This window comes from Tachyglossus aculeatus, chromosome 3 (assembly GCF_015852505.1).
Source record: "Tachyglossus aculeatus isolate mTacAcu1 chromosome 3, mTacAcu1.pri, whole genome shotgun sequence".
In the NCBI taxonomy this organism is placed as follows: domain Eukaryota; kingdom Metazoa; phylum Chordata; class Mammalia; order Monotremata; family Tachyglossidae; genus Tachyglossus; species Tachyglossus aculeatus.
This window is the reverse complement of record NC_052068.1, coordinates 106,863,268-106,878,908: the sequence shown is the minus strand read 5'-3', so window position 1 is coordinate 106,878,908 and position 15,641 is coordinate 106,863,268. Positions and strand designations below refer to the sequence as shown.

General features: G+C 47.2%; 1 pseudogene; it reads left to right on the top strand.

Moving 5' to 3' along the window:
* The first annotated feature begins 10,916 nt into the window (after positions 1-10,916).
* Positions 10,917-15,362, top strand: LOC119925367 (annotated as a pseudogene).
* Positions 15,363-15,641: the final 279 nt, after the last annotated feature.

Sequence of the window (15,641 nt, the reverse complement as noted above, 5' to 3'; positions counted from 1 at the left end):
ATAAATATGTACAACCATATATACATATATACAGGTGCTCTGGGGAAAGGGAAGGAGGTAAGATGGGGGGATGGAGAGGGGGACGAGGGGGAGAGGAAGGAAGGGGCTCAGTCTGGGAAGGCCTCCTGGAGGAGGTGAGCTCTCAGCAGGGCCTTGAAGGGAGGAAGAGAGCTAGCTTGGCGGAGGGGCAGAGGGAGGGCATTCCAGGCCCGGGGAATGACGTGGGCTGGGGGTCGATGGCGGGACAGGCGAGAATGAGGTACAGTGAGGAGATTAGCGGTGGAGGAGCGGAGGGTGTGGGCTGGGCTGTAGAAGGAGAGAAGGGAGGTGAGGTAGGAGGGGGCGAGGTGATGGAGAGCCTTGAAGCCGAGGGTGAGGAGTTTCTGCCTGATGCGCAGATTGATTGGTAGCCACTGGAGATTTTTGAGGAGGGGAGTAATATGCCCAGAGCGTTTCTGGACAAAGATAATCCGGGCAGCAGCATGAAGTATGGATTGAAGTGGAGAGAGACACGAGGATGGGAGATCAGAGAGAAGGCTGATGCAGTAGTCCAGACGGGATAGGATGAGAGCTTGAATGAGCAGGGTAGCGGTTTGGATGGAGAGGAAAGGGCGGAACTTGGCAATGTTGCGGAGCTGAGACCGGCAGTTTTTGGTGACAGCTTGGATGTGATGGGTGAATGAGAGAGCGGAGTCGAGTATGACACCAAGGTTGCGGGCTTGTGAGACGGGAAGTATGGTAGTGCCATCAACAGAGATGGGAAAGTCAGGGAGAGGACAAGGTTTGGGAGGGAAGACAAGGAGCTCAGTCTCCGACATGTTGAGCTTTAGGTGGCGGGCGGACATCCAGATGGAGATGTCCTGAAGGCAGGAGGAGATGCGAGCCTGGAGGGAGGGGGAGAGAGCAGGGGCAGAGATGTAGATCTGGGTGTCATCATCTTAGAGATGATAGTTGAAGCCGTGGGAGAGAATGAGGTCACCAAGGGAGTGAGTGTAGATAGAGAACAGAAGGGGACCAAGCACTGAACCTTGGGGAACCCCCACAGTAAGAGGATGGAAGGGGGAGGAGTAGCCTGCATGAAGGAGTAATATGGATTTACAGGGGAAAGGCGTGTGAGTGAGGAGGCAGGTGAGAAGATGATCAGAGAGAGGGATTTCAGATTTGGTGAGGGTGGAGACAGGGCAGCGGTAGGAGATGATGAGGTCGAGGGTGTGACCAAGTTGGTGAGTGAGCGAGGTGGGGTGGAGCAAGAGCTTGGCAGCGTCAAGGAGAGATAGAAGGCAGGTGGCAGAGGAGTAACCAGGGATATCCATGTGGATGTTGCAGTCTCCGAGGATCATAGTGGGCATGGAAAAGGAGAGAAGGAAGGTGAGGAAGGGGTCAAAATCGTTAAAGAAGTTGGAGGTGGGGCCGGGGGGCGGTAGATGACGGCTAATGATTGCTTCTGATTGACTTGGGACTGGCCTGAGAGCCAATGTCCTGAAGTGCTGATTCTTTTGCTCTTTTAATAATTGTGGTATTTGTTAAGTGATTACTATGTGCCAAACATTGGGGTAGATAAAAGATAATCTGGTCATTCATTCATTCATTCATTCAATCAATCATGTTTACTGAGCGCTTACTGTGTGCAGAACACTGTACTAAGCGCTTGGGAAGCACAAGTTGGCAACATATACAGACGGTCCCTACCCAACAGCGGGCTCACTGTCTGGAAGGGGGAGATAGACAACAAAACAAAGCATATTAACAAAATAAAATAAATAGAATAAATATGTACAAATAAAATAAATAAATAAATAGAGTAATACACATGTACAAACATATATACATATATACAGGTGCTGTGGGAAGGGGAAGGAGGTAAGGCGGGGGATGGGGAGGGAGGCGGGGGAGAGGAAGGAGGGGGCTCAGTCTGGGAAGGCTTCCTGGAGGAGGTGAACTCTCCGTAGGGCTTTGAAGGACCTACATGGGGCTCACAGTCTAATAGGAGGGAGAACAGGTATTGAATCCCCGTTTTGCAGATGAGGCACTGAGGTACAGAGAAGTTAAGTGACTTGCCCAAGTTCACCCAGCAGGCAAGTGGTAGATGGGATTACAACCCAGGTCCTCTGACTCCCAGATCCATGCTCTTTCCCCTAGACCACACTGCCCCACTAGTTTTTCATCACCAGGGAGGTTATGCTATACAGTAAAAGCTGGCTGGTAGAGTTGGATTCTGGTCCTAGCTCTGAACTCTTTCCCTGCTCTCTCTCTCTAACTCACTTCTCTGCTCTCCCGTCAAAAGACAACCAAATGTACAGGAGAAATGAGGCAGAGAAACAGAGGAAGAATCAGCTTGAGAAAGAAAGGCAAATGGAGAGAGGCAGATTAAGTCAAAGAAAGGCAGAGAAGCAGAATGAGAGACAGATATTCAGAGAAAGCGAGAGTAGTCTGAGAGATGGCAAAGAGAAAGAGACGCAGAGAGAAACAGAATGAGAGACAGATAACTCAGAAAGAGAAAGACAGAAAGAGAGATAGACAGTAGGGTTTCAAAACAAGAGACTGTGGAAACAGCTCTACTTAACGACACAGTGATTTCTTCAGTTCTTTGATTCTGATATTCACCGGGATTGGAAAAAGGTGCTCAAATCCCAGAGAAAAACATATCAGAGGAAGGAAAGGAAAGCGAAACACTTCTGCCCTGGGGAGTCTGCCCCAGGGTTATTGCAGAAAATTGCAGAAGAGGGAAAGGCTGATGAGTCAATAAGCCAAATTCAGCTTCCTGGGCCATCGTTTGGGGGCTGAGACGATTCTGTAGTTGGGGACGATGCCTGTAAACATGAACCCTTCTCCTTCCACAAAGCACATGAAAGTCTCCCAGCCCTCCTTGCTGCCCACTTCTGCCCTAGTCAAAGGAGGCTGGGTTCTAGCATCTCTTTGCAGAAAGCTCTCACCTCCTATTATGCAGCAGAAAAGAAGATGATGAATTGCAACTCGCTCATCAAGGAAGGAGAGGTTTGATTCCTGAGGGATCCTCTGAAAGTTTATATTGGGGCTTGTCCATTGTGGAAGCTGTGAGGTCAAGCTCTGAGGCACTTTTTTTTTAAATGGTATTTATTAAGTGCTTACTTTGTGCCAGGCATTTTACTAAGCACTGGGGAAGATGCAAGCAAATCAGGCTAAATGCACTCCACCTCCCATATGGGGCTCACGGTCTTCATTCCCATTTTACAGAAGAGATAACTGAAATATGGAGAAGTTAAGTGACTTGTCCAAAGTCAAACAATAAGCAGGTGGTGTAGCCAGGATTAGAATTCTGACTCCCAAGAATGTGGTTTATTCACTAGATCTCGCTCCTTTGACCATTCTGTGGTCACTAGTACTGGCAGAGGTTTGAAGGTAAAGACATCTAACCGGGGTGGCAGGATCCCCTATCAGCAGCTTCAAATGGGAGTATGGAGAAGGAGGGAAGAACAGGAGAAGAAACATTTAAATGATACAAGGAATCAAAATCACTGGAGTGTAGAACTGCCGAAAACGTTTGGGGAGCCAGCCATGCAGTCAGATAAGGCCAGATGACACCCTGCATTGGCTTTATTAGAACAGAGGCTGTTAGAAGATTTTGATAGCAGGAGGCAAATAAAAAAAATCAAACTAGTGTCAGGCACTGAAGAGAACAAGCACCCTAGCCCAGCACAGGAATATCTTAGACTGTAAGCTACTTGTGTGCCTACTATTGTATTGCACTCTCCCAAGAGCTTAGTATGGTGCTTTGCCCACAGAAAAGCATTCAGTTAAAGCCACTGATTGATGAACGTGGTGTATATGGAGCCTTTCCCATCAGATATGACAGAGGGGCCTTGGTTCTGAGTCTTCAGGACAGAGAACCTGTGTGAAGAAAATGATTGTAGTGTTTCGTGTATTGTCACTTGCACTCTCTTGTCCCTCCCAGTCAAATTCCAAATTGGGTGATGAGTGCCACAAGAAAGTAGGTGGGCAGGATTGCAACATGTGCAGAAGGACTCATCTATGGCCAAATGGACCAGAGCACAGTTCCAGTGACCAGGAGGGTGGTTGCCTTGGTAACTGCTACTGTTTCCATCAGGTATTTCCTACTGCCAGAGTTGGGACTAGAGACCTCAACTCCTGATTCTCAAGGTGGTGTTCTTTCCACTGGAATGACAGCATAGAAATGACTGCAGCGCTTGCAGTGGTCTTTCCTGCCTCACTCACCCATGTAGACCAAACCTCCTCTTTGACATTGTAGTTGTTTTAGCCCCAAATAATACCAAAAACATACAAGCCACTGTGTTCAGTGCCCTTTCCCAAAGCAAAGCAACATGGTCTAGTGAAAAGAGCACAGGACTGGCAGTTAGAAGACCTGGGTTCCAATTCTGGCCCTGCCACCCACCTGCCATGTGAACTTGGGCAAGTCATTAAACTTATCAAGGCCTCAGTTTCCTCACCAGTAAAATGGGAATTTCGATATTTGCTCTCCCTCTCCCATAAGTAGTCTGAAGTGATTGTCCTTTATTTACTCTCACACTGTTTGGCACATAGTAAGAAGTAATGGGTATAGGATTTGGTATCCATTAACTTCATCCACTGTACTAAGCATTTGGAAAAAAATACCCAGGTGGGAATTAGGCATGATTCCGGGTCCTCAGATGGCTCACAATCTAAAAACTGAAAAGTAGGGAGAGGGGACTGATGACAAGGAGAGATGAAACAAAATGCTAAGACAACAGGGAAGCATTCAATCAGTCAGTCAATCATATATATGAATGCTTATTATGTTTGGAGGACTGTATTAACCACTTAAGAGAGTGCAATGCAACTAAGTTGGTAGACATGTTCCCTCCCCATGGTGAGCTTACAGCCCAGAGGGGGAGACAGACATTAATTTAAATAAGTCAAATACAGATTGGTACATAGTACTGTGGGAATAAAGGGAGCAAATACAGTGATACAGAAGGGAGTGGGAGAAGAGGAAATGAGGGCTTAGTCGAGGAAGGCCTCTTGGAGAAAATGTGTTTTTAACAAGGATTTGAAGGTGGGGTGAGTAATCATCTTCAACTATAAAGAGGGAAAGAGTTTCAGGAGAGAGGCAGGGCATGGACAAGGGGTCATTGGTGAGATAGCTGAGATTGAGGTACAGTAAATATGCTGGCATTAGAGGAGTGAAATGTGCAGGCCGAGTCGTTGGAAATCAATGAGGTGAGGTAGGAGGCGGCAAGCTGATTGAATGCTTTAAAGCTCATTGTAAGGAGCTTCCATTTGGTGTGGAGATGGATGGACAACCGCTGGCAGAGTTCTTGAGGAGTGGGGAAACATGGACTAAACAGTTTTGAAAACAAATTATCTGGGCAGCACAGTGAAGTATGGATTAGAGTGGGGAGAGAGAGAAGAGGCAGGGAGATCAGCAACGAGACTGATTCAGTAACCAAGATAGGCTGGGATAAATGCTTGGATTAAAATGGAAGCACTATGACCTAGTAGAAAGAGCACGGGCCTGGGAATCTGAGGGCCTGAGTTCTAATCCCAGCTTCACCATTTATCTTCCTTGTGAAATTGGGCAAGTCATGAAAGTTCTCTGTGCCTCAGTTTCCTCAATAGTAAAATGATAACTAAATATCTGTTCTCCCTCTTACTTAGGCTGTTAACCCCATGTGGAGGCATTGTGTTCAACTTGATTAAATTTTAAAAACCCAGTGCTTAGAACAGTGTTTGACCTATAGTAGGTGGTTTACAAATATAATAATAATAATCATAATAATTATATACCAAATAATAATTGTTATACTAACTACCAAATAAATCCAAGATCTGTAGGACACTATGGCTAGGAGTGGAATTTCAGGCACTTAACAAATGCCACAATTGGTACACACTTATTTGATTTGATAATTTGAGTTGGATCCGGCACTACTTCCCACTCTGCCTTGCAGTAATACCAGATTTCCATAGCCTCTGGTCCATACAGACCCTCCTTTGCCCTTTTGTGCCTCCCCCAAACTCTTCTCATCACCTTTTCTCAACATGCAACTTTGGAGTTAGCCCATCTGCTTTTTTTTTTCTGGCAGGACACAGCTCCATTTCATGGTTGGTGGATGAAACACTGTCTCATCTTTCCAACATTTCTTTTTCAGACCCTGCTAGCAGCCACCCTGCTTTATTTTCCTATTCAACAGGTGCTTGGGTTACCTGCTGTTACTCCACCAGCCAATGGGTTGTAACATAGGGAGACAAATATGTCTTCTTTACCCTTCATACACTTCACAGGTTGCACCACAGGTTGAAGAATCGTGGCTCAGTGGAAATAGCATGGGCTTGGGAGTCAGAGGTCATGGGTTCAAATCCCGGATCCGCTGCTTGTCAGCTGTGTGACTTTGGGAAAGTCACTTAACTTCTTTATGCCTCAGTTACCTCATCTGTAAAATGAGGATTAAGATTGTGAGCCCCACATGGGACAACCTGATCACCTTGTATCCTCCCCAGCGCTTTGAACAGTGCTTTGCACATAGTAAGCGCTTAACAAATAATCAAAATTACTATTATTATCATTATTATTATTATTATTACCAGTGATTATTAGGATCTAGGAGGGTATAATGGGAAGATACAAAATGGGACACTCCTAATTGAAGAGAACAAATACAAATACAAATGCAAATTAATATATGAAGAAATGTCTGTCAGGGACAATGTCAGTTGCCTCTAAATCAATCAATGAATCAATCGTATTTATTGAGCGCTTACTATGTGCAGAGCACTGTACTAAGCGCTTGGGAAGTGCAAATTGGCAACACATAGAGACAGTCCCTACCCAACAGTGGGCTCACAGTCTAAAAGGGGGAGACAGAGAACAAAACCAAACATACCAACAAAATAAAATAAATAGGATAGAAATGTACAAGTAAAATAAATGAATAAATAAATAAATATCATCATCATCATCATCAATCGTATTTATTGAGCGCTTACTATGTGCAGAGCACTGTACTAAGCGCTTGGGAAGTACAAATTGGCAACACATAGATACAGTTCCTACCCAACAGTGGGCTCACAGTCTAAAAGGGGGAGACAGAGAACAAAACCAAACATACCAACAAAATAAAATAAATAGGATAGATATGTACAAGTAAAATAAATAAATAAACAGAGTAATAAATATGTACAACCATATATACATATATACAGGTGCTGTGGGGAAGGGAAGGAGGTAAGATGGGGGGATGGAGAGGGGGACGAGGGGGAGAGGAAGGAAGGGGCTCAGTCTGGGAAGGCCTCCTGGAGGAGGTGAGCTCTCAGCAGGGCCTTGAAGGGAGGAAGAGAGCTAGCTTGGCGGATGGGCAGAGGGAGGGCATTCCAGGCCCGGGGGATGACGTGGGCCGGGGGTCGATGGCGGGACAGGCGAGAACGAGGTACGGTGAGGAGATTAGCGGCGGAGGAGCAGAGGGTGCGGGCTGGGCTGTAGATGGGGAGAAAGGAGGTGAGGTAGGAGGGGGCGAGGTGATGGAGAGCCTTGAAGCCCAGGGTGAGGAGTTTCTGCCTGATGAGCAGATTGATGGGTAGCCATTGGAGGTTTTTGAGGAGGGGAGTAATATGCCCAGAGCGTTTCTGGACAAAGATAATCTGGGCAGCAGCATGAAGTATGGATTGAAGTGGAGAGAGACACGAGGATGGGAGATCAGAGAGAAGGCTGGTGCAGTAGTCCAGACGGGATAGGATGAGAGCTTGAATGAGCAGGGTAGCAGTTTGGATGGAGAGGAAAGGGCGGATCTTGGCAATGTTGCGGAGCTGAGACCGGCAGGTTTTGGTGACGGCTTGGATGTGAGGGGTGAATGAGAGAGCGGAGTCGAGTATGACACCAAGGTTGCGGGCTTGTGAGACGGGAAGGATGGTAGTGCCATCAACAGAGATGGGAAAGTCAGGGAGAGGACAAGGTTTGGGAGGGAAGACAAGGAGCTCAGTCTTCGACATGTTGAGCTTTAGGTGGCGGGCGGACATCCAGATGGAGATGTCCTGAAGGCAGGAGGAGATGCGAGCCTGGAGGGAGGGGGAGAGAGCAGGGGCAGAGATGTAGATCTGGGTGTCATCAGCGTAGAGATGATAGTTGAAGCCGTGGGAGCGAATGAGGTCACCAAGGGAGTGAGTGTAGATAGAGAACAGAAGGGGACCAAGCACTGAACCTTGGGGAACCCCCACAGTAAGAGGATGGGAGGGGGAGGAGGAGCCTGCAAAAGAGACTGAGAAAGAACGACCGGAGAGATAAGAGGAGAACCAGGAGAGGACGGAGTCTGTGAAACCAAGGTCAGATAGCGTGTTTAGGAGAAGGGGGTGGTCCACAGTGTCAAAGGCAGCTGAGAGGTCGAGGAGGATTAGGACAGAATATGAGCCGTTGGATTTGGCAAGCAGGAGGTCATTGGTGACCTTTGAGAGGGCAGTTTCCGTGGAATGAAGGGGACGGAAGCCAGACTGGAGGGGGTCGAGGAGAGAGTTGTTGTTGAGGAATTCTAGGCAGCGCGTGTAGACAACTCGTTCAAGGAGTTTGGAAAGGAATGGTAGGAGGGATATGGGACGATAACTAGAAGGTGAGGTGGGGTCAAGAGAGGGTTGTTTTAGGATGGGAGAGACATGGGCATGTCTCTTTAGAGACATCCCCTCTAAAGACATAGAGGGGAGTGCTAAGTGTGTTTTGCAACTGAGCAGAGAGTGGATTCAGGTAGGATTATCTGAGATGGCTGTCTGGAGGAGGTGAGCCTTGAATGGAATTTGGAAGAAAGGCAGTGGTGTGGTAGGGATAGGTGAATTTACTTGCAGGAGGAAATAATGAGGGGCTTGACAGTGTGGACATGGCATAAGACATGGCTCAGAAGTGGGAGGCAATAGGTCATAATAAGCACCCAATAAATAGCACTGATTGATTGATGCGTGGGATATAGAAGATGAATTCTTCTGTTATCAGAAAAGTGCATAGAGAGTCCAGTCCACTAACACTTTGAAGTTTAGGTGCTCTGTGCTACCCTTAGACTGTGAGCCCCATGTGAGACAGTGACTGAGTCTAACCTGCTCATCTTTTATCTCCCCCAGAGCTAAGAACAGTGTTTATTATATAAATGCTTAATATTTCTTTTAATTATTCAAGCTTGGAGATGGTAGTATAATGCGTTTTCCCCACTTTTCATCCCATCCTTATAGCAGTTTTCAATTTTTTCCTTTACTTTTTAAAGCATTCTCAGTTATGGTCCATACTATACTCTTTCAAGGGTTTCTCTTGATCCTCTATCTCATACACAATTTTCTGGCTCCCATTCTCTTGTCCAAATTCCTTAGGCAGGCTGATTATGCCTTATCCCTTCACAGAGATCCTGTGCCCTGCTGCCTGGACTCACTTCCCTGACTTCAGACTCTGTCCAGAACTGACTACATATTCTGGAATGTTATATTTGGTTATTATTATTATGGTATTTGTGAAGTGCTTGCTATATGTCAAGCACTGTTCTAAGCGCTGTGGTAGATACAAGTTAATCAGGTCAGACAGTCCCTGCCCCACATGAGGCTCACAGTCCAAGTAGCAGGGAGGACAGGCATTGAATTCCCATTTTACAGAACAGATCAGATTTTACACACAGATAAGTTCAGTGACTTGCTCAAGGTCACACAATAGATTGGTGATGGAGCTAAGATTGGAACCCCGGAAAAAAGCAGAAGTTCCGGCGAGAGACAGAGACAGCGACAGAGACCAGAGAGTGAAACAGAGAGAGAGACAGAGCCGGCGTGCTGTGCTAAGTGGTGTGGTGCGGTGTGGTGCTGAGCAGTGCTGTGCGGTGCGATGGAGCACTGAGTAGGAGCCATGGAGATGGTGCAGCTGCGGAACCCGCCACAGTTGGATGAAGACAGCTTGACGAAACAACCAGAGGAAGTGTTTGACGTCCTCGAGAAAGTTAGAGAAGGGTCCTATGACAATGACAGCGTATTCATAGCTATTCATAAAGAAACGGGTCAAGTTGTGGCGATCAGGCAGTTTCCCGTGGAGTCCGACCTGCAGGAGATTATCAAAGAAATCTCAATAATGCAACAGTGTGACTGCCCTCACGTAGTGAAGTACTATGGCAGCTAATTTAAGAACGCAGACCTGTGGATCGTCATGGCATACTGTGCTGCTGTCTCCGTGTCGGATATCATCGGATTATGAAATAAAACGCTGATAGAAGATGAAATAGCCACAGTATTGCAATCAACACTTAAAGCACTGGAACATCTCCACTTTATGAGGAAAACACACCGTGACATCAAGGTTAGAAAAATATTGTTAAACACTGAAGGCCATGCCAAGCTCGCAGATTATGGAGTAGCCAGCCAGCTCACTGTGAGTCAAGAAACTTTTGCTCGTGACCAGTGCCCCCACAATTCCAACTTGCTACTGAAGTCTTTTCTGCAGAAAGATTTTCCACTCTGATAACAGTTGCAAATTCTAATAACTTGACACCTGTCCACCTGTTTTGTTTTGTTGTCTGTCTCCCCCTTCTAGACTGTTAGCCCGTTGTCGGGTAGGGACCATCTCTATGTTGCCAACTTGTAGTTCCCAAGCGCTTAGTACAGTGCTCTGCACACAGTAAGCTCTCAGTAAATACGATTGAATGAATGAATGAATGGTCCCTTGACTCCCAGGCCTTTGTTCTCACCACTAGGCCACATTGTTTGGTTCTAGTAATGGCTCCACCACGGACTTATTATGTCACCCCAGACAAGTCATTTGCTCTCGCTGGGTCTCTGAAAACCAGGAAGAGTCACTCCTGCCCTTTTCTTGCACAACTCCTGACTGAGCTATTGGGTGAACAGATTAGGGTTCATTGAACGTCTTGGGGTCAAAGTGGTTTGGTTATAGAAACCTTCATTCTCGCTCTATCTCCCTCCGTAGGGGCTTCTGCAACATGGACTTGAAGAATGTGAGCTCCCAGTGGGTTTTAATTCTTCTGGGCTTCGCTGACCGGCCCTGGTGGGAGATGCCTCTCTTCCTCTGGGTCCTTGTCACTTATATCTTCACTCTGGTGGGCAATGTGGCTATCAACTTGGTGTCCCGGCTGGATCCCAGGTTGGATAGCCCCATGTACTTCTTCCTGAGCAACCTGTCCTTCCTGGATCTGTGCTTCACCACCACCACAGTTCCCCAGATGTTGAGGAACCTTTGGGGCCCAGAGAAGACAATCAGCTATGGGGGCAGCGTGACCCAGCTCTACATTTTTCACTTCCTGGGGTCCACTGAGTGTATCCTGCTAGCCATGATGTCCTTTGACCACTACGTGGCCATCTGCAAGCCCTTGCACTACCTGGCCATCATTCATCAGAGTCTCGGCATCCTGTTGGTGGCCACAGCCTGGGTCAGTGGCTTGGCCAACTCCCTGCTGCAGTCCTCACTCACGGTCCAGCTTCCCTTTTGTGGGTGCCAGTCGTCATCGAGATGCCCTGCGTGGACACCTCCTTCAATATGGCCATTCTCTCTGTGGTGGGCACCTTCTATGCCCTGGTGCCCCTGGCTGTCATCCTGGTGTCCCACGGCTTCATCACCAAAGCGGTGCTAAGGATTCTCTCCTCTGTGGAAGGCTCGGGGCCTTCAACACTTGTGGCTCTCATGTTGCCGTGGTCTCACTCTTCTATGGCCCGGTGATTGGGATGTACGCCCAGTCCGCTGCTGACAACTCCCGGGATAAGGCCAAGCTCATGACCCTATTCTACAGCGTCATCACCACAATGTTCAACCCCTTCATTTACACGCTAAGGAACAAAGATGTGAAAGGGGCGTTCAAGAGGCTTCTGCGACAGAGCAGTCAAAGCCGGGATATGAGGGGTGAGGCATGAGGGACTACCCTACCTCATCCGCCACTCCAAAGGAGTTTGGAATTTCATGATTTAAAGAAAAGAGGCAGAATCCTAGGCTAAAGAATCGGAATCTCTCCCTCCTTCCCTCCTCCCCTCCTTAACTTCCATCTTCAACCGCTCACTCTCCGCTGCTTCCTTCCCCGCTGCCTTCAATCATGCCCACGATTCCCCATCCTAAAAAACCCTCTCTTGACCCCACCTCCTCTTCTAGGTATCGCCCTATCTCCCTGCTACCATTCCTTTCCAAACTCCTTGAACGAGTCATCTACACGCGCTGCCTCGAATTACTCAATGCCAAATCTCTCCTCAACCCCCTCCAATCTGGTTTCAGTCCTCTACATTCCACCGAACCTGCCCTCTCAAAGGTCACCAATGACCTCCTGCTTGCCAACTCCATCGACTCCTACTCTATCCTAATCCTCCTTGACCTCTCAGCTGCCTTCGACACTGTGGACCACTCCCTTCTCCTCAACACGCTATCCAACCTTGGCTTCACAGACACAGTCCTCTCCCGGTTCTCCTCTTATCTCTCCGGCCGTTCATTCTCAGTCTCTTTTGCGGGCTCCTCCTCCCCCTCCCATCCCCTTACTGTAGGGGTTCCTCAAGAGTCAGTTCTTGGTCCCCTTCTGTTCTCTATCTAAACTCACTCCCTTGGTGAACTCATTCGCTCCCCTGGCTTCAACTATCAGCTCTACGGTGATGACATCCAAATCTACATCTCTGCCCCTGCTCTCTCTCCCTCCCTTCAGGCTCCTGTCTCCTCCTGCCTTCAAGACACCTCCATCTGGATGTCTGCCGGCCATCTAAAACTCAATATGTCCAAGACTGAACTCTTTATCTTCCCTCCCAAACCCTGCCCTCTCCCTGACTTTCCCATCACTGTAGATGACACTACCATCCTTCCTGTCTTACAAGCCCGCAACCTTGGTGTCATCCTCGATTCCACTCTCTCGTTCACCCCTGATATCCAATCCGTCACCAAAGCCGGCCGGTCTCACCTCTGCAACATCGCCAAGATCCGCCCTTTCCTCTCCATCCAAACTGCTACCCTGCTGGTTCAATCGCTCATCCTATCCCGACTGGATTACTGCATCAGCCTCCTCTCTGATCTCCCATCCTCCTGTCTCTCCCCACTTCAGTCTATACTTCACGCTGCTGCCCGGATCATCTTTGTACAGAAACGCTCTGGTATGTTACTCCCCTCCTCAAAAATCTCCAAGTGGCTACCAATCGACCTAAGCATCAGGCAAAAACTCTTCACTCTCGGCTTCAAGGCTCTCTATCACCACGCCACCTCCTACCTCACCTCCCTCTTTTCTTCTACAGCCCAGCCCGCACCCTCTGCTCCTCTGCCGCTAACCTTCTCACTGCTTCGTTCTCGCCTGTCCCACCGTCGACCACCAACCCACGTCCTCTCCCTGGCCTGGAATGCCCTCCCTCCGCACATCCGCTAAGCTAGCTCTCTTTCTCCCTTCAAAGCTCTGCTGAGAGCTCACTTCCTCCAGGAGTCCTTCCCAGACTGAGCCCCTTCCTTCCGCTCCCTCTCCTCCCCCTCCCCATCCCCCCCGCCTTACCTCCTTCCCCTCCCCACAGCACCTGTATATACGTTTGTACATATTTATTACTCTATTTTACTTGTACATGTTTACTATTCTATTTATTTTATTTTGTTAATATGCTTTGCTTTGTTGTCTATCTCCCCCTTCTAGACTGTGAGCCCGCTGTTGGATACGGACCGTCTCTATACGTTGCTAACTTATCCTTCCCAAGCGCTTAGTACACTGCTCTGCACATAGTAAGCGCTCAATAAATACGATTGAATGAATGAATGAATGAATGAATGAATGTTCTGGGGCGTATGTGTGACTATTCCATTGTAAACTCCTTGAGGATGGTGACTGTGTCTTCTTTCTATATCATACTTACCCAGAGGTGAACGACAGTGGCCAACACCTGGTAACTTCCCATTAAATAATCCACAAGGACCAAAACTTCCTCGAGGCAGGAATCGTTTCCATATAGGCAGAGAAGGGAATACAAATTGGGGAACTAAGAGCTCCAGAGAAATACCTAGATAACGGTGACAGAAACCTACACACAGAGATAAACACTCAAACACACACAAAACAAGCACACACATTTACACACACATATATTTGCGCACGTTTTTCCAGGTGCACTCATCATACATGAAACGTGCATACATTTGGACACATGGGATTCCCCCATTAGAGTGCAATCACCTTGTGGGCAACAAATACTTTTTGTACAGCTGTTACAAGATCCTAGAGGGCAGGGATTGAACGAGGACTAGTGGAAAGAGCAGGGGACTGGGAGTCAGAGGATGTGGATTCTAATCCCGGCTCTGCCACTTGTCTGATGTGTGACCTTGGGCAAGTCACTTAACTTCTCTGTGCCTCAGTTAGCTCATATGCAAAGTGGGAATTAAGACTGTGAGCCCCACATGGGACAACCTGATTACCCTGTATCTACCCCAGTGTTTAGAACAGAGCTTGGCACATAGTAAGAATTTAACAAATGCCATCATTATTATTGCTATTACTAGCAATAGTCATATTAATATTAATGGTGTTTACTAAGCACTTATTGAATGCAGAGCATTGTATTAAGTTCTGGGAAGGAGTACTCAGTGGAAATTAGACACATATCCTGTTCTTCAAGGGGTTCATATTCTATGAATACAGTGAGGGAAAGGGGAGGACTCGAGACAGACACAGGGATAAAGATAAAATAAAACATTAAAACAGCACAAGGTACCAGAACAAATATATAATTCATAATACTGTTTATCTTCTATCTACCCATGGGCTTAGTACAGTGTTTAGCACAAAGTAAATATACCCAGCGCTTAGTACAGTGCTTTGCACATAGTAAGCGCTTAATAAATGCCATCATTATTATTATTATTTAACAAATATTATTATTATCATTATTATTAGTAGTAGTAGTAGTAGTAGTATATAGAAAAATGCAAACAAAAGTCAGTAGGGAGCTATGGCTAGAAGAGCAGAATTTCAGATTCCTTGTGATTCAGGGTCCATGGCATATCCTTACCCTCACACCAGCTAGCACAGCCACTAACCTTCCTGATGATATTTGGGACCTCATGATGCAGGTACTGTTCCCTTTCCCTTAGAGGTGGTTAAATGCAGGATGGGGTTTCCTTGATGTGGTGGAGAAGACCAGGTGTCAGTTTCTGGGGATTGTACAGAGTGGGCAAATGTGCTATGTTGATCTTCCTAACACACCTCACAGCAATGAAGTTGATGTTCTACAGAGAGTAGTTAACATGGAGGCGTTTGTCTCTACTCACCACTAGAGTCAGTACCTTCTCCCTCTCTGGACTATATGATCTTTGTGGGCAGGGATCATGCCTACCAACTGTGGATGCACAGTGGTATGACACTATACTTGATCTCTTTTTGGACTAGGTCTTAGCTCACCCCACCATCCTCTTCTTTTTAGTTGTGGGCCTCTAGGCCTGCTTGGCCTCTTCACCTCTAGGCCTGCCTGGCTATCTGAACAAGGGAAACTGTAAGTCAAGCTCCATTTTCCCTTTCTGTAATATATTGTGAAACCGATATCCTCTGTATCATTATTAAGTGTAATAATAGTGGTGCTCTCTTGTTGGAATAAATCATAGGCCTCGCAGTCAATCACATACAACACGTTTCCACCGGCCTATTTGTGTGTATATGTAAGCCTATTTCAGGATGGAGCTGCGCTGGTTTTGGCTAGCAGGGGAAGCTCTGTCAACC